We start from the raw sequence: 23,432 nt of genomic DNA on the forward strand, positions 1-23,432 counted from the left end.
TAAAGGGTGGTTGGGGCGCCAGGAGGGCACAGGCCCTTGAGTCATTGCTTCGGAAGAAGTTCCTGCTGGTTTAATGACACGCTGAAGGAAAGGGGCGGGCCCTCGCCGTGGGACACCACGCTCCTCAACTATGTGTACACACCCTGCCCCCTCACAATAACACACTTCCTGGCAGCCTCGCACCTCTCCCCCACCCCCACTGACCGCTTTATGATGCATTTCTTTTGTGAGGCGCCGGGTGTTTGAAGAAAAAGCTGGCCCAATAAAACAAGAAAAACCAATTGCAGAGCTCGTTAAACCCGGCACCTTTTATGGGGCGGCTGGTCTGTAGGGGCCTGGGGACTGGGAGCGGAGGGTGTGGGGTATTCCAGACACTCTGCGTGCTTTTGAGTACTACTGGAATCCATGGCTGGCCTGGACTATGCCCACCGGGGCCAGGATGGGGCGGATTAGGGGGTGCTGAAGGAGAGGTATTTTATTGTAATGTATTATTTTTGTGTAGGAAGTTTGGGAGGTATTTTGTGCCAACTCTTAGTTTTAACGGGTGGCAACAGGTTTGTATTCTTGTCACCTTTACAGGATTCTCCGGTTTTATTGAGAGTCTACTGATTTAATCAATTTCATTTGGGATCTCATTATTTTTTTAATGTTAATACAAAGCTAAGAGCACACATGGTACTTTTGGTCGCACGCGCTTTCCTCTTAGGCTATCACAGAGCTCACGCCCAGGGCCTGCTTTAGTGTTGGTGACGTCCGGTGCTACAGTGTTTGTTGGCGTCCCCCCACCCCAATGACCACCTTACCACAGATTCCCTCACTACCAACCTTTATCTGTGCCCACAAGTCTCCATCACCCCTCTCTCTCATATGCATTTCGTTTTATAGCGCCACTCACACTAGTGTAGCGTGGCAGTGCACTTTACATCACAAACACATATGGAGGCAAATCAATCATATGTGTGTAAATCAGTATATAGGAAATGTTACATAAGACAAAAGACTACAAGGTATAGGAGTCACGTCGCTGTATAGTTTCAGTGCTTGATCTGGAGAAGTGCAAACTCAGAATGTAAAAAGTATAACCTTAGTTGGGGGGTGTCTACTAATAAGAATTGATTTCTACACAAATGAACCATTTTTGCAACATTAAGATAACGAAAAACCGGAGAAAAAATCAAAACGCTCTAACCTATACCTTGCAGTTTCCACAGCTCTTTGGTGAACGTTTCTAGCTCACTGTTCTATGTTAGGATTTTAACTTATAAACTGCAAGTAACTAAAGGATATACCCAACAAAACCAGTAACCCTTGGACCTATTTATGTTATATGCACTTTGTGATCAGCATGGTACACGTTCTTTGCAACAGGCATATTAACCCTCTGAGCTACCTTATGATGAGTTCGAACTTCCACTTGACAAAACTCATCTCTCTCCAGAAGGTCCTTTAGTCTCCTGAGTTATCTTTACATTTTAATTGCTGAAAATTGCTGCTGGCAAGGAGTACAGCAGCAGGTGCTTTAAAACCCTAACAGACACCCCAACTGAATTCAACGTCCGGTGCGGTGGCACCGGTCGCACCGCCCCAGAGCTGGCCCTGCTCACACCATAAACTGGACCATCTCTTTCCGCTTTGATAACAGGTGAACTTATTGGCGCTCTGTTGTTTAGGGTCAGTGTTGAGGTCTGCCACCAGTAATGAAGGCAGCTGGCCGCACATCAGTGAAGGGGTTCCACTTCTTTAGTTTGATGGCGTTGTTACATACTCAAAACACGGAAACTCCTAACGTGGAAACCGGATGAGTGCCTCTGCAAGGCTTGTGGGATGGGGAGAATCAGTCCTAAGAAATTCACCCTGCCCTACGGGTCGTTTAGAGATGATATTCTTAGGAGAAATCTTCCCATTTACTTATAGGCATATTATTGGTACTTTAAATTGAACTATAGAAGTGTAGGTAAGCGCACCTGTGTGATACTGAGAAGTACTGGTACTCTTTCTAACATTCAATGTATTACTCCAGAGGTGAGAGGTGCCGGTACTGTCTTTTTCAATTTAAAAAGAAGTGCGGGCACTCAGTAGCTGACAGTGCCTGCCCACTTAAAGCCCTGCGTATTATCAAGTTCAAACATATATATTTTTTCTTCTTCCATTAAGAGACTCGTATTGAAAATACCTAATACAAACTAAAGAGTTCGCTTCAGATTATGAAATGGTGGTGTCAGTTTGTCCCCCCTCTCCTTCTGGCGCTCCCGTTCGAAAATCAGGACAAGTGGGCCTCTGATGAATGCTGCACGCGAATCCACCCCCCCCCCCCCCCCCCCCCCCAGGGTGTGCCATTTCTGATACTCACCAGACAGACTTTGTGCCTGGCAACGCTGTGCTTCAGGCTGCCACCCTCCCTTCCCCCATCCAAGCGGAAAGTCGCCCCCAAATTGGGCACCAGATGTGGAAACCCTTGTAAAACACTCCAGAATCCTTCCTGGAGAACTACTTCAGTGAAAAAAAGGGCGGAGGGAAATGATGGAGACCCTAAGAAAAAAACAGAATGAGGGAGAGTGCCACGGGGGAGTTGAGCGAGAAAGACAACGAAAGGTGGAGACGGGTGCGTTACATAGAAGCCGAAGGCCGGGAGTCTGGATCCCGTCCAACTCAAACCGAATCCACACCCACAGCATGACAGAGCTCGCTTACGTTTGGGTACAAACAGGTCAGTTACAATTGCTGGTTGCAAGTTTGATTTACAAAGCGCTCACGTTTAGTTTCCAATCTACCAAGACCGCACAGGTGAAACTATCTGCATTCATGACATGACATGACATGAGGGGCTCTCACCCACAGGATGCCTTCTATGGTCAAGCTCCTTCCAGTCACCAAGGTAATGTATTCGGTTCTATATGGGTCTGCCCTTCGTTCTTGCTGTGAAGCTGTTTGGGGGCAACAGAAGTGATAGACAAAAAGATCCCATAACTGACAATAACTACCAACAATACTCTCACGACTAGGACACACAGAAACGAATAGCTGCGAGAAACAGAACTGGAATGCAAACTAGGAAAAGCTCAGAGAAGCTGGCATGGACACACACATTGTAGGTATGATTATCTGTGATCACTCAAAGGTACTAAACTGTCTTTCCACTGACAACTACCTTATACTAGCTCTGCAATTAGAAGTGATCTCACCTAGGTACCTGATCCCGAGTCTTATATTGAACATAAAAAACTGTGCACTGTGGAGATCTACAGGGTGACACAATTTTTCATTTCAATCAAACTGGATTTATATAATGCACCGTATGTGAGAAAAACAAGCAATGACAAAGCCAATAGGTCTTGCCCACAAGACATATACTTTAAAGTTCAATGACGTGGTTAGCACTAGCCATGTCATATCACCTTTGTTTTATTGATGGTGGGACAGAAGGGAATACAGAGGGAGGGAAGGCATGTGTGGAGGGCAACGTGGACAAAGGAGGGGATGGGAAAAAATCACAATGATGCGGCTAGAGCTGGTTGCATCGTAGTGCTTTTTTTGTTTACTGCAGGTTGGGAGGCAACACGGAGTGGGAGGCAGGAGGTAACACAGAAGAATGGGAGGAGGAAGGGAACATAGAGGGGGGGCGAGCAGATGACAACACTGAGGGCGAGTCTGGGGGCAACACAGAGAAGGGGGTGTGCAAGAAAGGGGATGGGAGCAAGCACACAGTCAACAGATAGTGCAGGAGCAGGGGCAAGCAACAAAGGAATGCGTGAGGGTGAATAGGGGCAAACAACAACAAGAACAACAATAGAATGAAGGAAACAGGTGGAGGAAAGCAACAACACAGAAAAGAATAATGGAGAGTGGGTGCACAGATGGGGGTGCAGATGGGGGCAAGCAAAACAGATCAGGAAGGGTGAGTAAGGGTAAGCAAAACGGATGAGGGAGGGCAGGTGTGACAACCAAAACGGATGATGGAGGGAGGGTGGGTGGCAATTCAGTTCAGTTCAATTCAATATACTTTATTCAGCAAATTATGATATAAAATCTAGAAGTCATTCAGATAATTGCTCTGAATCACAGATGCAAATATCACAATACATGTTTTATTAACAGAAGGAAGACCTATGATAGGAGTTCAATATGATAAAAACACACAATTCCTGAGATTCATAAAAGATAAAAAATGATCAAAATGAGCTAACCCACTGTTAAAACTTACTCTAGTGGTATATCTTCATAGTGGTTCCTTATTTTCAGAGCTATGTTGAGAAAATTTAAAATAGCATAACAACGTTCTAAGGTTGGCAGTCTTTGCAAAAGCTCTGAGCCCAAATGATGGTTTCTCACTCTGAAACTTTGCCATATTGGGAACAAACAAGTTTGTCTAGGGGCAGCAAACAGTGAGCAAATTATGATAAAGACGTATACATTACAATGTTGTCTGGATAGGGAAGGCTACCTTAAAATGTATTTTATTTAGTCTAAAAAGAGATAAAAGGTGACAATGATATGTGGTTTGCATCCAACCCCATGTATGGTTCTAGGAGTCTAGTTGTGGATACTGACACATAACTCGTGACTGTTTCCAAATCTAATGCACCTTCAATTCTAGACTAGATTCTAGAATCGCAGCTTTAGTATTGGAATTATTTGCCTGTAGATTTGTATATGGCTGGGTACCACTGAGGCCTCCCACCAAACACAAGAGCCCTCCCTTCTAAGGCCCCACCCCTAAATTCTTAGATAATAAAAACACATCTCTTGGGTTAGGGGTCATAAACCCCCAGATGTAGGGATGAAAATAGGCGAGCAGTACTTATTAATCATTCTAACTGCAACGCAAAGAATGGTAACATCACAACAAATGCAGACGGAAAACCAAGGTAACATAACATAAGATCAGGCCCCAATGCCCTAGGGGAGGTGGGTGGGTTTTGAAATCCCTATTCAGTTGTGGTGCAGAGTGATCCTGTGGCAGATAGCACACGGGAGAGAAAGACGTGCTCGCCAACTTCAGCACCTTTTATTGGCGGGGCCGACGTGTGGGTGACGTAAGAGTGGCCCGGAAGCACTAGAAAGGCTTCTGGGGCCATGCCGGCTACATACTCAATCCCAGAGTCTCTTGTTCAGGGGCCTCGGATGCATCGTACCCTCACCCACATGCTGTTTTCGGCTCTGCGCATCTCCCCATACGCGGGACTGTCCTGATAAGGTCAGCTCCATGCATATGGACAGGTACCACCGAGGCCTCCCGCCAAACACAAGAGCCTTCCCTCCCAATACCCCCTCTAAATTCCCATAGATAATAAAAATACATCTTTTGGATTAGGGGTCATAAACCTCTGGTCGTATTTCATTTTCAAGCATAAAACCATGAATCAATTAACACTTAACACACTTTTACGCAGTAACCCCATCATATTTACAGCTTAATTTACATTGGTAGATGTCTAGCCTTTAACAGAGTACGCTAATACATCTGATTTCCTATCATTGTCTAAGAATTACTTCCTGCGTCTCAACTACAGTGACTGCAAATGAGATAATTACTGTTTTCCCATGAAGACACCCCAAAACCTGTTCCACCCACAGCTAGGTGGTCCTGGGGTAGGTCTTCCTTATGAGAGAGCCCTATCACCTCAGTCAACCTTTCAGAGGGCTATCTCTGTGCAAGGGCCCACCCTGCCTGCCAGACTCCCTACCCTCAGACTCCTCCCCCACCAAGGGCCAGTGCTAGCTTCATGTCCCTTGCACTGGTGGTTGGCCCTTAGAACCAGATGCCAGCAACTGCTCACATCCTCCTGTTCCCCTGAATGTGGCTTCGATTTCCAGCCAGCACTCCTTGGAGGGTTCCATTACCTTTGTGTCCCACTCAGGTAAAAAAGGTAAGGCGAATTGCCCCCCACCAATTATGATAGCACCCCGCCACAGGCCAGCATAATAGACGTACTATCTGGCATCCCCCCACCTCCTCACGCAGTCTCTCCCCTACCGTATGCAGTGAAGCAACCAAGCCAAGAAGTTCTCCAAAAACATGACATTGCCAGCCTGCAATTAGTTTATTTAACCTTCTCACTGAGTCATTATGCACTCTGACGGGAATGCCACCCCCTCCACTGCAACTGGGGGATGATATTCAACCAGGCGAGCACCACATGTGGAAATCTCTTAGCCAATCAACTGACTTCTGAGACAACCAGCTCAAAAAACTGCTGCTGTCCTAGTGGAACCAAGTCACTACCACTTAGATGTAGGGTGATGATTGCTGGAGGTGAGCCCCCCCCCCCCAAGTCGCAGCAGCATCGAGTCCAGCACCAGCCTCAACTGAGCAAGGTAGAGCCCTCCACGATCATAGAAGGCAAGGCAGAATCCTACTTGTAATGCGTGTGATGAAAAGGCACGTTTGAATACAGTTCACCTGCTCACCACAAACAAGTGGTCAATGACCCAAACATCTGTGATCCCTTTAGCTCCTACATCCACTGGTACCTTCAGGAATTCTAAGCTCCAGACACCTAAGAAGGAGATCAGGAAATGAGACAATGGTACAAGGTAAAACACTTAAAGCTTATGGAAACTCACATAACGTTTGTAACAGTCTAAGGACCACCTGTCAATCCTCTTTACTGTTGAAGGTGAGAGTCCCTTTGCCACAGCTGCTGCAGCTGCCCCAATCCTAAAGGAATGCGTACAGAACTCAGAGGAGTCAAATCCTGCAGATATCAAGCGTGTTTCAGTACTTGTGAGAACTGGTACCTAGTCAGCAGGGTGCTGTCTGCATGTACCAAAATTGGCCATCCTGTCCTGCTGGGCCAGTGAGCTAGGAAAATCTCTAAATTATAAACTGGATAACACTCTCTGCCAGGAGCCCTACGTAACAGTAAGTGGCCTCCTCACCCCCCCCCCCTTTGATCCACCTCAGAACGAGGGATGTTGATAGCCAGGACCCACGATACATCCAACCACTGAATGTCTACCAGCTGTAAGCCCCCTGTGACATCTCCTTTGTTCCTGGTCACCAGCTCACTAAGCCTAGGAGCCTTGTAGAAGGCCAAAATAAAGGCCACCCTGAATACAATGACCTCCCTCGGGGAGTTACATACACCACAGAGAGCCCCCAGAATAGCAGCTAGTTTGGTTGAATCAATAGGGAGCCTAGATTCCGGTCTGCCCACTCTAGCTGCTGCCATCCCTTCAAAGCCCTCTTCACCAGGAAAGGTTTTGTACCATCAGGTGACCAAAGCAGCTGAGCAAAGAATGAAATGGCAGCAGTGGCAGTATGGCGCCTAGCACATGCAAATGGCCTCCTCTACTCCCTGAGTGCCCCACAAAAATGCCATGACCAACGAAGAATCAGACCAATCAGATAATCCCACATGCCAAAGGAATTCTGAATAGGCATTAGAAGCCCCCTCATAGGCCTTCCTGGTCCTGGGAGCTAAACTGCCTGCCACAAGTTCTGGTAATCTTGGGTAGCAATCACCACAGATGCTCCAGGAAGGGCATTGGGAGGTCTTCTGCTCCTGGGTGGTAGGACATGAAAACTTGTATCTTAAAACAGGACAGGTATCAGCGGCATTGTTCAAGACACCAGGTACATGCTTAGCTCTCAACAGGACAGGACAAGCATAGACACAGGATCACAATTTCTTTCATCAGCCTGAGGATCATTGTGCACTTTGCAGCTTGCTGATTGATGTACTACACTACTGACATGTTATCGGGCCAGAAAATCACAAACTGATTGCGAAAGCGCTTATGCCACACTGTCAAAGCCACAAAGATTGGGAACAGCTCCAGAAAACCAATATTTGCAACCAACCTGGACTGCACCCAATCCTTGGGCCAGCGCGGCGCACGTCATGCTGTACCAAAGATGGCACCAAACTTCTCACTGCCGGCTGCATCAGTAAAGAGACCTAGTTCTTCATTGGACCTGGGCTGATTCAGCCACATGACCGTTCCATTGAAATCACATAGGAATGAATCCCAAATCCTCATATCCTGCTTGAGCTTACTGGTGAGCCTGGTGTGGTGATGCTTTACCTTCAAGCCCCACATGGCCTGAGCAATAGACTGTGAGAAGGGGCGACCCATAGGAATGATCTGCAGGGTGAAATTGAGCTGCCTCACAAGCCCTTGCACCTGATGGAGTATGACCTCCTTACCCCGCTGACACGCCCTTAAGGTTTGCGAGAAAACGTCAACCTTACCCACCGGAAGCCTGGACACTTCTGCTACAGAATCCAATTCGATACCCAGAAACTCAGTCGTGGTGGAGGAGCCTCAAACTCATCCATCATTTCCTGAAAGATTTCAAAAGCCTCTGCGCACTGCTCAGAGCTAGAGGGACCAAGAAGCAGATGATCATCAAATTTGTGAAGCACCCACTGGTGCTGTGACTTGTGCCTAAAAACCCATTTGAGGAACATGTTAAATTTCTCAAATAGGAAAAGGACACAGGTCAACCCATTGACATGCACTTGTCAAAGTAAAAGGCCCCCTAAAACTGGAAACCCAAGAGACCAAAGTCCCCTGGGTGGACTGCTAATAACCGGAAGGCAGATTCAGTATCCAATTTAGCCAACGTAGCCCCAGGCCCCAGCTCCCACAGCATCAGGATTGCCTGATCAAGGGACGCATACTTGACTGAGCATAATGCCCAGTCAATAGCTTCATTCACAGAATGGCCCCTTGGTGCGTACAGGTTGTGGATAACTCTGAACTCTCCTGGATCTTTCTTAGGGACCACTCCTAGGGGCGAACAGACAAAACCCTCCTTGGGGGTTAACTCAAAGGGACCTGCTATGTGACCCAAGGACAACTCTTTGAGAACCCTTGCCCTTGCAATATCAGGGCTGGACCTGAGAGGCTGCTGATTCCTTTAGTAGGAAGAGACAACATAGCCTGGAGCAGGATTCTAAAGCCGTCCTTAAAGCCCTCGTTCAATTCTTGTGCGGCTGCACCATGAGTGTAAGTATTTAGCCAAGGAACCATTGCCAATAGTTTAACCGGGCAAGGAGCTGTGCCAAAATCTGAGTCGTAATTCCTGTTTCTTGTTGCCTTTATCTCTGGATTTCCAGAAATACCTAGTCAGGGTTGAAGGCCTGACCAGAGAATGAACAGCAAAGCTTGAACCTGCAGTTCCCAGGGGGCAGGTGCACCAGTTAAAGTCCAAGCATGCTCCTTTTCTCCCCCGCCCTCTGCCACATCTGTTGCAGATGCACCCAGTCCAAAAAGGCCGACCCACTGTACTGCGGCCTGTTCATATAATGGAGCCAAGTGGTTAAATAAATCTGATCCCATCCCAGGGAGGCACTTATTAGCCTTGATCCTCCTAAACTCTCCATCGTAATCCTTCCAGGCCATAGCACCATACTCATCATGCACACCCACTATTCTTTTCTTATAGCAAGCCAGCTGAATCCCCATATCATTCTGTCACCCTACTCTTCTGTCCACGAACCCTTGTTAAAACTGGAGGGAAAGCCTCCTTTTGAGGCACTCCAGTCCTCTGTGGCCTGTCCACCTGTTCTGCGGGAGCCTCGCCTTAGACTGGTGGCAGTGACTTCAACAACGCTATGGCCTTATCAATAGCGTCCATCCTGAGCACCAATGCTTCCATCAGCACCTCAGTGCCCGAATGCTTGGAATCCCTATGCCCACTTGCTGCCATGCTGGAGGAACCTCAGAGACAAAGACACCACCCCAAGGAACAAGCAGCCTACTAATCTTGTTAATGCACCACAGCCCCCTAACAGATCGAGACAATGCTGGCTGCTTCTAACAACCCCAGCAAGATGCATCTCACAGCCAACAGAGCTTAACAAAACACTCCCCTGATTCAACTCTGCCAGAAATGCCCTGCTACCAGCATAAATAAATGCTATTAAGTCTATGATGTCAATTCCAGAGCAATATTCCAACCAAAATCGCCATCCAAGCCTTACTGACCACTAATGAGCTTCTGTCACCCTAAAAATTATAATCTCCAGCTGATGTCCCAGCTCGGCTGTGCTCCCAAAGTCCCCTCCCCTCTCAGTACTAGCAACTTGCAGACAACCTTACTTGCCTCCACCTTCAAAAATCTTCACAACCTGCCCACAAATTGCACCACACAAATTGCCCCCAATGTTCCCCCCACCTGCAGTAACCAGGTCCCCTACTGGAGCATCCACATAGCAACACTCTGGTCAGGTGAGATGGGCTAAAACCTGTGTGGCTCCCAGTAAAGCCTGCTTGGCTGCTGCTGCAAAAATTGTGCAGACATGCCCAAACTGCTGATTGCACTCCTCGTGAGGGACCTAGCAAAAGAGAAGAAGAAAACAAACAAGAAATCTGGGAAAAACCTTGGGCTTTTTAAATCCTGAAATCCTTTTTCAGGTGTGGTGCAGGGTGATCCTGTTGCGGACGGCGAACGGGAGAGAAAGACACACTCACCGACCGTGGGCCCTTTTATAGATGGGGCCAACATGCAGGTGTTGTAGGAGTGCCCCGGAAGTACTAAGAAGGGAGCCGCACCAGCTTCACCACTCAATGCCAGTATCTCTTGTTCAGGGGTCGGGGCGCATCTCACCTCATCCACACACAGCTTTTGGCCTGGCGCAGCTCGTACTATGCAGGGCTGTCCCAGCTGGGGGAGCCCCATGCAATAACTTCAACCATGTCAATATATTTCTGCAGACTTTTAGTAGATAGGCATTGGGGAAAGCAATTTATATAAGGAAGGGAGTGAGTAAAGGGGGGAGAAGCAGTGCTTAGTTTGTAAAAGAAAGAGTGCTGGTGCCCAAAGTTCTGCTCAGAAGCTTTCCACTGCTGCAATCAAATGTTACTGCACCAAATACTAAGGCTGTGTTGGTTGAAATCTACCTCATGTTTCTGTAATCCACTACCAGACACACCCTGCCCTTTTATCTTACTCTTACTTACTCTGCTTTCTCCTTTTGTGACGATTTTGCAATTTTTCGCTACCTCCGTCTCTCCTTTTTGGGTGTTATTCTCTCTGGTAAATGTCCAATGCAGAAAAACAAGTGCCAGTCCACAAAAATGAGTGTTGTGCCCCCCCCCCCCCCCCCCCCACACTGTCAACCACCAGCCCAAATTAACCACTGGGGAGAAGTGCATGAGGCAGCCAGCTAATAGTCTGCTTAAGCACAAAGAAAAAAGTACAACCTAAAAAATAAGCGGTGGAAGGACACGAGTAAGGAAGGTGGCCTACTTCAGACGACCAACAAGAAGTACACATGTATGAGTGACAATGAAGGTAAACAATGGTAGGAAATGGGCGGCCTTTAAGCCTACTGTTAGAAAGCAAAAGGTCTCGAAGAGACAGCACATGCACTGTTTAGGCGAGTCCTAACTAAAACTTTCCAAAATCCACTGCCACAAAATGAATTTAAAAAACAAACCCAGTAAAACCACCATGACTCTCTAGGCTTTCACCAAGTAACAAAGGGCTTCATTTAGAGTTTGTCAGATGGGTTACTCCGTCACAACATTGACGGATCTCCCGCCTGCCGTATTATGAGTCCCATAGGATATTATGGGATTGTAATACGGCAGATGGGATATCCATCACGTTTGTGCTGCAGTAACCCTATCCAATAAACTCTAAATCAGGCCCAAAGGTAGGAAACAACCCAGAAAATCTATGTCCTCGCACTCTCCCTGGCCAACACACAGAACCACTCAAGCAACATAGTACAATAGAAGAATTCTAAATAAACAAACCACAGTGGACTCTATTGCATGCAGTAACTGATAGCATTGTAAAATGATTTTCCTGCCTTAGTGATTTAACCTCATACTTGTCAACCATACTCATTTAGGGGTAGGGTGCCGCTTTTGAGGCAGTTCTACTACCTACCGAGTTACCTTTCTCACCCTACCACCTTTTAAGGGTCCAGTGAAAAAATGTAAAAAAATAAAATAAAGGAAAAAAGCTGTGTGCAGCCAAGGAAGGCTTCCTGGAACTAACAGCCTTTTATTGTGCCCGTTAGCTAAGAAAGTGCTCCGCATTTGCAAATCAGTTCAGTTTTAAACTTGGGATTCTGTAAAGATGTTTTGCAAGGTATGGGGAACTGTGTGCATCTGTGCTTGCTGCAGGCAATGTTTGAGGTAATATCCGAGAAACGAACAGTTTAAACTTCCCCATAAAATCAAAACAGCCCATCTGCTCACCTGTCTGACCAGCCCTTGTGGCGGGTGTTGGGACTAGGGTCGACTGGAGGCATCCAGGTTCTAAGAGAAAATAGGCCTTGGAACACAATGTGGATGGAAGGTAAAACAGCTTGAATACATATCTGAGGAAGGAAAAGCCAGCGGGCAGGCTTCCAAGCGGGAAAACACCACCGGTCATACCTTTTCCAGCCTTAAGTACTTTGTATTCTGAAGCTTGGAGTTGTGCTTTTATATTGTAAACATAAATCTACAATCTATATAGTCAAACAGGCTCAAGATGTCATCTGACTTTTCAGCTACGGGAAAAGCGCCCCCCAAGATGGGGGAGCGCGGCCCCTTAGGAAACGGGGCTGCTGTGGCCCAAACCCCTTCGCACTAGTTGTGCGTGGGACTGGCCTATTACTTCCGCTCGCGCCTTGCGAGGTGTGGGGCGGAAGTCAAAGAAAATGGGAACGTTGCGGCTGCAACAGCCGCCGATCCAGTTCCAGCTGCAGCGTGCCGGTGGGGGGCTTCATAAGCGCCCCCACAGGAAGACTCGGCCTTCTTGTGGCGTGGCGGCTGGAGGATCGGACGGTTCGTTGTTGTGCCGTTCGTCGATCGTGTTCCTGGGACGTCTGTCGGTTGGTTTGTCCAAAGGCCCCCTTCGCAAGGCAATCGTCAGCTGTTCCGGAACATTGGGAGCAGGTTTGCAGGTTGCGGTAGCGCGTAAGTGGGGAGCTTTGTTTTGGGGCAGGACGCTTTTGAATCCCAGTTGCTTTTCGTATCGTTAGCCTTGCATGAATATTTCTTTGTTTATTTAAAGACGCGCTGGCCTTTACATGCGTGTGTCTGTTACCTCGCTATAAGTTCCCTGGATGAGGTAAAAGACGCGCTGACCCTTACATTAACGCGTGGGACTCTGCATTAGCGCATGTATTTACTACCAGTGTGGGGGCTGTGGGAGCAGATTATCCAAGGTTGGGACTTGCCTGGTTCCCCTTTTTTGCTTGTATTTCGCGCGCAAAACGTTTATGTGCTGCATGGATAGTAACAAATAAATAAGCTGGTTTTGAATGTAATGACGCTAACCACACTGACACTATAATTCTTAGTACTGAGCTGAGTGGTTTGTTGTGCGGAAGCGTGTTGTGTGGCGGGTTATTTCAGTTCCTTTATTACTCCATGTGCTTCATGTTGATGTTATTGATTATTTAAAACTGTGCAGTATTATTTTCACTGGCTTCATTACTCTTTGATACTCTTGTGCCTAATGTTTATTTAAGATTGGGTGTATTTCACCCATTTTTGTAAGAGCTGCTACATTCTTATATATATATAACAAGGACTGGTAAGGTGTCCTCAGTGCTTCCATCATCTGTATTGTGAACTGCACAGTATAGTGGGAGATTGTACTGTTTTTACAGTTTCAGGGGGCTGTGCTAAACCGTGGAGAATAGTTGGGGGGAGAAATTATTGGGCTTGTTTGATTTGCCTTAGTTCAATTAGACATGCTGTCCAACAGAGTAAGTGCAGGTAAGAGAAAAGGGAGGGACCCAGAATTATCCCATATTTTAAAGCTAGTTCTGGCAAAACTGGGAAATGGGGATTTGGACAGTGGAGACGCGGCTTCTGTTAATGAGGATAACATGCCTGGTAGTGGTCGCCCTCGTCGGTCACATGTAGCTCCACACGCTGCGTTTCCCCCAGTGAAGCGTAGGAATAAAGGGCGGGTGGCAGCGGTGCAGCCACCATTGTCCTCCTCTGCAGCTATTACTCCCCCCGAGCAGTCTCCTCTACCGGACACTTTGTTACCCGCCACGAGTGATACTTTCTGAACCTCAGGTGGGTGTGGAAAATTCGATCACGGCACCAGGACATGGGGTGGCGGACATGTTAGCGGATATACGTAAGCCATTGGCTACTCTGGCAGCGCCTTCTCTGGGGCAAGTGGTCCAACCATCACCCCAGCCACTGGCTTCAGTGCCAGCAACACCGTCCACAGTGGGACATACATCGGCCTCCCCTACCCCACAGGTATCCACGCAGGTGCAGGACCCGACCGCGGAAGCCTTGCTGGCGGTGTCTCGGTTATTAGCGACTATTAATGTCCCAGCGAATAACCCGCCCCCCCCACAACTCCTTGGACTTTGAATGATTCCTTTCAGAATTCAGTGGCAGAACTGAAACGCCAGGTAGATGCGTTGTCAGCAGCACATAGTGTTCCCCCATTGCAGACAGCGGCCGTTAGCCTGAGTGTCACCCTGGCACCGGGCACTTTGCCTCCTGCCACCCCTTTGGATAAAAGTAGAGTGAATGACACAATCAACGTTTCAGCAAAGGACAGTACGTCAGCAGAAGGGACAGGGTTCAACGCACTGTCGTCAAGACCAGGTAAGCTTGCTGCTCATGTGAGTGCTGAAGTTAAAGAAAGAAAATTGGAAGGAGGACTTTGTGGACATTTTTTTCTCTTAACAGGGCAAAAAGGAGGGAAGTTGAAAACAAGGATAAGGAGGTCAAAGCATCATCATCTGGGGACAAAAACCCCAGGGTAGGGGAGAACATTACTAATTGGTTGTTCAGTTTTAATGTATTTATGTCTGTTATGCTTGAAAAGAAACAAGATTTGGGTATTTCCATGATTTGTTATGCAAACAAAATATTGAAGGCACAGCACATGTATGGGGCTTACCTCCTGGTTGGAGCATGACAGGGATTTCCGGTGGGCGATGGTAGAGGACCCATCCATTGGGTAGGACCAGACAGAAGTGAACGTCTGGTTATAATGCGTAAACAACAAATTAGCTGGGAAACAGCCCTTGCGTTCACAGTACTCCAGTGTTAAGAAAGGGTCCTGCTGGGCATTTAATAGGAAGATATTTTCGCGCCCCGCTGGGTCGTGTAAATTCAGACACAACTGTTCCTTTTGTGGGCATCCCTCTCACCCAGAGTTTACATGCATTAAAAAATCCAGGAGAAAGTCAGGGACGGGAGTAAGCCTGGTAATTAAATCACCCTTGCCATCACCCATAAAGATTGACACACTGCTCCCGTGGTTACAGGCGTATCCAGTAAAAGAATCATCCAAATTACTAGCAAAAGGCTTCTCGTTGGGTTATAGGATTCCTGCCACCAGCGTACCTCCAATTGACCATTGCAGGAATTTAGTATACGCTTTAAGGAAGTCGGGAGTGGTGGCTAAAAAGTTATTGAAAGAACGTACCCTGGGTAGATTGGCCTGCCCTTTCCCATCTTTAGACAACTTTGTTTGTTCCCCTTTGGGGGTTGTTCTCAAAGAGGAGCCAGGCCAGTTCAGGTTAATTCATAATCTGTCTGCTCCACGTGGGGCTTCTGTGAATGAGGCTATCGATCCCCAGTTCTGCTCAGTTCGCTATGCAACTGTCGACCAGGCCCTCGAAAAGTTGAGGGTTTTGGGCCATGGTGCCTTATTAGCAAAAACGGACATTGAATCAGCCTTCAGACTTATCCCAGTTCAACCCGAGGATTACCATCTACTAGGTTTCCAGTTTCAGGGAGATTACTTCTATGATAAATGTATGCCCATGAGTTGTAGTGTGTCCTGCAGCTATTTTGAACAGTTTAGCACCTTCCTGCAGAGGATCTTTTCAAAACGCACGGGGCACCTAGATGTAATACAGTATTTGGATGATTTTTTGGTGCTGGGCCCTCCACGTTCGGGTAAGTGCTTGTGGGCCCTCCAGGCCTTGACCGCTGTGTTTAAGGACTTTGGGGTCCCTTTGGCTCCTGACAAGACAGAAGGCCCCTCGACATACATTACTTTTCTAGGGATTGAGATTGATTCTGTGGCTGGGGAGTGTTGTCTGCCTATAGAGAAGCTGCGGGTATTGAAAGATTCCATTAGAGTTGTGTTATCTCATAAAAAAAGTCCCCCTACACCAGTTGCAGGTCTTGGTGGGACATCTGAACTTTGCTCTAAGGATTACACCTATGGCTTGCCCATTTTCCAGGTCCATCGCTAGATCTATGGCTGGTTTGAACGAGAAGCACCATCACACCAGGCTGTCTCTTGAAATCAGGGACGACTTAGGGGTGTGGGAGGTTTTTTGGCAGGATTTTAACGGGGCAGTAATTTGGCCTCAACCTGCAGTCTCCAGCCTCACTTTGGGGTTATTCCCAGATGCAGCAGGCAGCATGGGATTTGGCGCAATACTGGGCCCCTTATGGTGCAGGGCAGATTAGCCAACTGACTGGGTCAACAAGGGCATAACAAGGAATATAGCCTATTTGGAGCTATTCCCTATCATTGTCGCTGTCACCATTTGGGTTGATAACTTCAAGGACAGGTCAGTAATCTTCTGGTCCGATAACATGGCTATAGTGGAGTCAATCAACAGACAAAGGGCTACATGCAGATTGGTACTCCGCCTTCTTAAACACTTGATTTTAACCTGCTTGAAATTCAACATTACCTTTCGAGCTAAGCATGTACCTGGGGTGTATAACAATGCTGCTGATGCCCTATCTCGCTCATTGATGCAGGAGTTTCTGAAGTTTCACCCCCAGGCGGCGGAGAAGATGACGGAGTTCCCAGCATCTCTGTGGAAGATTGTTGTCCCGCCCTCCAGCCTTAGTAGCAACATCGCTGGCCCACATACAAAGGGGGCGTACGAGAGAGTTTTTCAGCAATACAGGCTGTTCTTGAAGTCTCAACAAATTTCAATCTGGTTTTCTGAATCAGCTATATGTGCATTTTTACAGCATTTAAGGGACAGGGGTAGGCCGGTTTCTTGCGCGAAAGCTTACCTGGCTGCGATCCATTTTTTCGCGAGACTCAGGAACTTGGAGTTTCAGTTAAACACCTTTATTATTAAGCGGTAGCTGGGTGGGATAGAGGAGACAATACTTGATCAGACACAAGGCACCCAATAACAGCAATATTATTGGGGAAACTATTGAACAGTCTCCCCGCAGTGTGTTCCTCCCAACTTGAGACAGCTTTATTTGCGGCAGCATTCGCGGTAGCTGTTTATGGCACATACATTTCACATCGGGGAAATAGTGGGCTCTTCCAGGGGTGATCTCGCAGGGGGACTTCAATGGGCATACGTGCTGCCCAGTCCAGAGTTTTTAACAATACTGCTGCGTAAGTCCAAGACGGACCAACTTAAGAGAGGGGCCCCCTTTGCCCTGTGGGTCTAGTAAAAGCTTACCTGTTAGTCCGCCCTCCTGCGGTGTCTACCGCATTTTTTATACATGCAAATGGGGAATGTCTATCTTGCTACCAATTCTCAGAGGTCTTCAAAGTTTCGCTTAGGGCAGTAGGGGTTGACCCACTGGGGTACTCCCCCCATTCCTTCCGGATTGGTGCAGCTATGTTAGTGGCCGGCGTGGGGCTGCCGGTAGCCGATGTGAAGTCCATTGGTCACTGGTCATCTAATTTTTATAAGCATTACATCAGGCCCGAATTGGTCTGATCAGTACTCCCTCTCTACACTGGTTACTTAAGTGTGGTCTTCTCATTCAATTCTCTATTCATTCCAGTTAAATGGCGCCACATGTGATATGGGTCTTGGGGCATTCGTTTGTTCGGCAGGCGGCCTACAGGGTGCAACAGCTCCGTGAGCTGAATCCGGCAGCAAGCCAAGACATGACTTTCCGATGGTGCGAGGTTGGCGGAATGGGAATAGCACAGCTTCAACAGCTCGTCGCGTTGGGTAGAAGATTCGAGGGACTCCAGTTCCCAGATCTCATTGTTATTCACCTAGGAGGCAATGATTTGGTGCGCATGGGCCGCAAGGCACTCAGAGAAGCAATCTTTCTGGAAATCACGAAGTTAGCAAAACAATACCCGAATGCGGCCATTGCTTGGTCTCACATGGTGCCTTGCGCAAGTGAGGCCCAGGAATTAAATCACGAACAATCAAAGTCTCGGTGCGTAGACTCATTGCAGAAATGGCCAGATTATTCCCGGGCCCGGGGCAATTATGGGACATTCCGCATAAACTTTTGAAGGGTCCTGGCACCTTCCACCAGGATATGGTGCACTTGTCAGATGCAGGTACTGACCAGTTTATTTCCGACATGTGGTTTTTCTCTTGCAGTTTGTTTGCGGGTGGGGAGGGCGAAGGACCTTTGGGACCCTGGTCGCCCTCGTGGCGGAAAGTGAGGTATTAAAGTAACCAGAAGCAACAGAGGGGTCCTCAAGGCTGGGGCCCCGGGATAACACCAGAGATAGGATCCTGAAGTCCTGAGCCAACCTGCGGATGTACACACCAGATTAAGGGGTAGGGAGCCCAGATCGCTGGGGGGCAATGGGGCTCCCGCTCCTGGCTGCCACGTTACACCTCTTGGCAGATTGGTGTTTGGAGTAGGGGGGCGGAACCCTGTTCGTGTAGGCAAGGAACAGTGAAGTCAGGGCAGCCGCCCCCCCAGGGATACAGGTGAAGTACGATTCACTTGTGTGATCCAATGGTGGTTCAGGACAGGAAGGGATCCTGTCACAAGAAAAATGATTTATGGTTACAGATTACATCTTATGAATGTGATTTATGTTTTGTAAATATGACTGAAGTTTATTTGAAGTGATTTATGGTTTAGATATGTGTGATAAAAATATCAAAACAAAAATTTGTAATAAAAAACTTCTTCCAACAAATAAGTTTGTCGGTCTGCTTATAGCCGGTGTCGGGGTGAGGGCCTGCTGGTGGTCTTCGGGTTCTATTACCAGCTATCTAGAAAAGGGAGCAGCAGAATAGTGAGAGCAGAGGGCACCACAGGACCAGGGAAACCTAGGGGCACACAGGGGCAGCTCCTCCATAAGGGCGGAGGAGCGTCACCCTCCCTCCCCCCGCCAGCAGCAGCAGCTGCAAACCTTTTCCCCAAAAAACGATCATAAACACAGTTTCTGGGATGAAGAGAGCCTGCACATGTTCCCAGTCTGCCTGGGAGCGCCAGCCAATCCTAACGCTGGTCTAAGCAGTGTCAAGATTGACACAGGCCAGGCTGGGAGCCCGGGCCTGCCTGCAGCAAGGAGACAGAGGAGCGGCGTGCGGCGGTAAAGTAAGTGTTTTTTTCTAAATTATTTTTTATTTAATCTTATTCTCAGCCCACCCCGCCCCTTCTGCTTAGCATGAGCCGTCACGGTGGGCACAGGAAGAAAACTTGTGCTACCATGGGATATTCCACATGCCTCCTGAGTGCCAAAGATTTAAGAGCCAAGCTCAGTGAACTGCAGACGTTTCAATCCTGAGAACCAGAAGTTGAGGATGGAGCAGGCAACAACAAAGGTTAATTTTTATGGTTTCATGGCACACAGGCTTACAGGGGAAAGCCTACATTTCCTCACATTCATCCCTTTGGAAAGCAAGTATGTTGTTTTGAAGTAATACTAGGGAAATGCTACGCAGGCCTCTGCACACGAAGTTGCTGTTCAGAACACTGCATCCTGGCTGAGCTGAGCAGACAAGAAACTGTTGCCAGAGAGAATGATTCTTTTATTTTTTCTTTCTATGAGAATAAATGAGAAGTATGAAAAGTGAGGACATGCAAAAGCATATATTGCGTAATTTCTGATGACATCACCATTATGTTAATTAGTCATTTTGAAACCTGAAAATGATTTGTTTATGGGCGATCATTTGTCATACTTGCCCCTCTCATGTAGCTGACACAGCTCAAGTGATGAAATACGAAAAAAACGTATTTTAATGAAACTCACACCCACACTCTGAACTCAGCCACATATTGAATCATGTGTGTGGTAAACACTCACCCTCTTTTACGTTCGATTAAAAGTTAATTTAAAAGAGAAAGAGAAGCGATGCGTCACACCTGATAGAGCCAGGAAGGGGAACATTTGATGATTTGCAATTAAAAAGCGCTTCTTGACAGGAATTGCTGGAAAGGCTACAGCACTCTGTTGACCTTCGATCACGAAGGGGCGTATGAGAAGATTGGGGGTGGATGTATAACCCCTTCATCGCTTACTATTTAAAGCTATCAGTTAACAACAGCCAATCACAAGATGTTCATATTGCTAAGCTGTGAAAGGTTCTAGAGGCACACAGGCCTATTATGAGATTAGGGCATTTCCCCAAAGATGATGCCTGTGAAAACAAGCACGGGCAGATGTGGCCAGTCTTGTGTCAGGCTGGTGAAGTTGTTAGAATAAAGAAAAGTCAGTTTCATCCTAGGCAGTTTCGCTGAATGTGAGGGATTGGAGAGTGTCAGTACGGTATCTGGCAAGGCCGGTAACACTAAATCAGAATCAGTCACAGGTCATATCAGTAACCCTGCAGGCCTAGGAAGGTTGCGGCAGACAACGGTCTGTCAGCCCAGTGCCTTTAAAAAGCTGTAATGGCTAAGAAAAGTCAGTTTCAAACCAAGCAGGTGCCTCTGAAAGTGCAGTGTAATAGAAGAGCCAACCCATGTCAGTTCCTTTTCTGCGAATCCCCAGTAACACTAGAGCAGTCAGCCAAATTATGCCATGCCTGTGTCTCTGAAAAGCCTGCGAGGATAATGAAGAGTCAACCAAATGCTTGGTCTTTTCTTCCACATAATTCCAGCAACCCTACATATAACTAAAGAGCTGGTAGGCCTACTGGAATATTTTTTTCAAACAAGGCCCTTAAAATTCAAACTACTCCCACATGAAGAACGAAAGTTCCAGCCATAAGAGAACTCACAAATACACTGAATGGTGGGATGGGTTATTATTTTGGGGTCCACCACTAACCTAGTATAGGGACCCAGAGTTGATCTAAAGAGCACGTTGTGGTGATCACGTTTTAAAGGTGATCCCATTGTCCTATGTCCATCATAGGCTGAATTATGAGCAAAAATCTTTTGTAAGAGGAATGCCCTGCAAAGCATTATGGGACGAGTTTCCGAGTATCACGAATATTGTACTATGTAGTCTATAATGCTCAGAACAGCCCCTAGAGGACACCACAGTAAAAACAGCATTCCTAAGAAACATGGTCGTGTCACCATATAGTTAGCCCAAAGAGAGCATAACCACATGAAAACATAATGGCAGAAAATAATGCAGTGCAATCATATATTTAGCCCCTAGAAGGAGTAGTGCATTACACATTTTCAATGCTAGCAACCCTACTATAACAATATTACAAACAAGACCCTTAAAACACAAACTACTCTCAGCTGTAAAACAAAAGTTCTAGCCATGACAGCGCTTAAAAAGGCATCGAATGGTGGGAGGCAGTAGTGACTCAGTGTTGCAGAGGGAGGGAAGGGGAATAAACATTAATTACATTTTTTTTTTTTAATGAAAACACTTACCTTCAGTCACCGCTGCGCCCTTCCTCCGTTGCAGGCTGCAGGCACAGACTCCCAGCCTGCCTTGCGGCCAACCCTGACTCTGCTTAGAGCAGCATCAGGATTGGTGGTCGGCCCGAGACGGCTGGCCAAACACACGTGCTCTCTGAGCTCCCCCTCACTGCTCCTCACCCCGTGTCCCCGCCCCTTTACAAGAAAACGATAATAAATGCAGTTTATTTCATTTTCTTGTAAAGGTTGTGCAGCTGCTGGCAGGGGTGGGGGGGCGTGACACTCCTCCACCCTAAGTGAGGAGCCGCCTCTGCTGGGAGGTGTTATTATTTTGGGGTCCCCACTAACCTAGTGTACGGACCCAGCGATGAACTAGACAGAAAGAGTGTCTTGTACTGAACATTTTGGTGGTGTTCCCATTGTCCTAAGATCACCACAGGCTCAGTTATGGGCAAAATTGTTTTGTAAAAGAATGCTTGCAAAGCATTATGAGGAAAGTTTCAGAGTGCAGTGAATATTGTAGTATCGGCTCTCCGCTGTGGTTGGAGAACCACGTTGAGGATTTGTGTGTTTTTTACATAAGCATTTATCATAAACAGGTGGTTTTGTGCAAGCTATGGAGCGTGAATGGGAGAGCCAAAAGAAATGACTTGATTAGATAACAGTGTGAACAATGCGACCAGCACGTCAATATCGCTGATGGAGCTCACACGGCTCCAAGGGAGAGACAAATGAAAAAACTAACTCATCCACGCTGAAGTATATAGGCAATCGTGCAATAATCCATGTAACAGAGTGAGTCGGCAAGGCGGTAACAAAACACCCAAAGGTGGTGCAAACATAAAGCATTTACTAATGACATCAAGAGATTTCTTAAAGGTAAGCCCACGAACGAGTGAAAGTGATAAGTGTGAGAAGGCAGTGTTTAAAAGCCCTCAGAATACTTACAACAGGTCAAAAAGCGCTTGTGCGCTCAACCTAATAACTTAGCACTGGAAGGTAAATCACCAGTCATTGTATGATAAACCATGTTTTTAAGGTTTTTCTATACAGTAATTACTAATCGAATGTATGCAAACACAGAGGCAAGGAGTGCCGTAGTTTAGTCGTCCTCATCAAGAAGGCTTGCTCACCCAGTGTGGAACAGCAGGACATAGGAACCACCAGAAAGTGACCTTGTGAAGAACTCAAATCGTGTGTGGGAAGGTATGACAAGACTTGTGCTTGAGCTAGCAAGAGCCAAAGTGATGGAAAGCTGGAAAAAGCAAACAAAGTGACTTAAAGGAGACTCTTTTATTGACTGGCAGTCAGTGGAAGATATTTATACGTTTATGAAGAGAACCGAGGACATTGCAAGTCAAGCCTCATTGCCGCTTTCAATACCTTGCTGCCATTTCATCAGTTCAAGAGATGAACCAACACACAGGGTGTCCCAGTAATCCAGGCCACTCAAAATAATTGCCTACATCACCAATGGACTTGTTTGAGTCAAAAGAAACAGTAAAATTGTGTGACAAATTTTTACGGAAGCAAAACAAATTAATGATGTATGGTTGGTTGACCTGACTATTTAGTGAAGGTCAGGATCAAAATTAAACCCCACATTACAGACTACAGGTTTAGGGCAGGACTCAATGGCAAAGGTCAAAAGCCCTGAGGGAGAAGGTGTGGAGAATCTCAACAAATCAACAAGACCTTGGTTTTCTCAGAGTTGAATTAAAAAACAAAATCCTGCCAGTCAGCTGGCCATTGCAAACAGTGGCCAGCTGACTGAACTCAATAGGCGAGTTCACTAAACTTTCAACTAACAAGGTTAAAATATGAGTATCATCTGCATAGCTCATAAACTTTCTACAGAAGGAACAAATTGATTGAGCTAGTGGTCGCACATACAAATTAAAAAGAGTAGGGATTAGAGAAGAACCTTGGGGGACTTACTGCATTAGAGTCTTGTATTCAGAGTAATAAAGAGGAAGGCAAACAGTTCTGGACAATGGGACAAGGTGAGAACTTGCGGGCCCCGG

At 46.9% G+C, this 23,432-nt stretch overlaps 1 long non-coding RNA gene across 2 annotated transcripts in view; it reads left to right on the forward strand.

The window, feature by feature from the left end:
• Positions 1–370: 370 nt before the first annotated feature.
• The window catches only part of LOC138302081 (uncharacterized), a 48,172-nt gene continuing 25,110 nt past the window's right edge, over positions 371–23,432 (forward strand). Inside the window, exon 1 of one of the 2 annotated variants that reach the window (XR_011205265.1) lies at positions 371–470. This is a non-coding gene — a long non-coding RNA (uncharacterized lncRNA). Of the gene's footprint in view, positions 471–12,850; positions 12,868–23,432 lie in introns of those variants that run through there. The other variant, XR_011205264.1, reaches the window with a different exon arrangement.

Source organism: Pleurodeles waltl, chromosome 6 (assembly GCF_031143425.1).
Source record: "Pleurodeles waltl isolate 20211129_DDA chromosome 6, aPleWal1.hap1.20221129, whole genome shotgun sequence".
In the NCBI taxonomy this organism is placed as follows: domain Eukaryota; kingdom Metazoa; phylum Chordata; class Amphibia; order Caudata; family Salamandridae; genus Pleurodeles; species Pleurodeles waltl.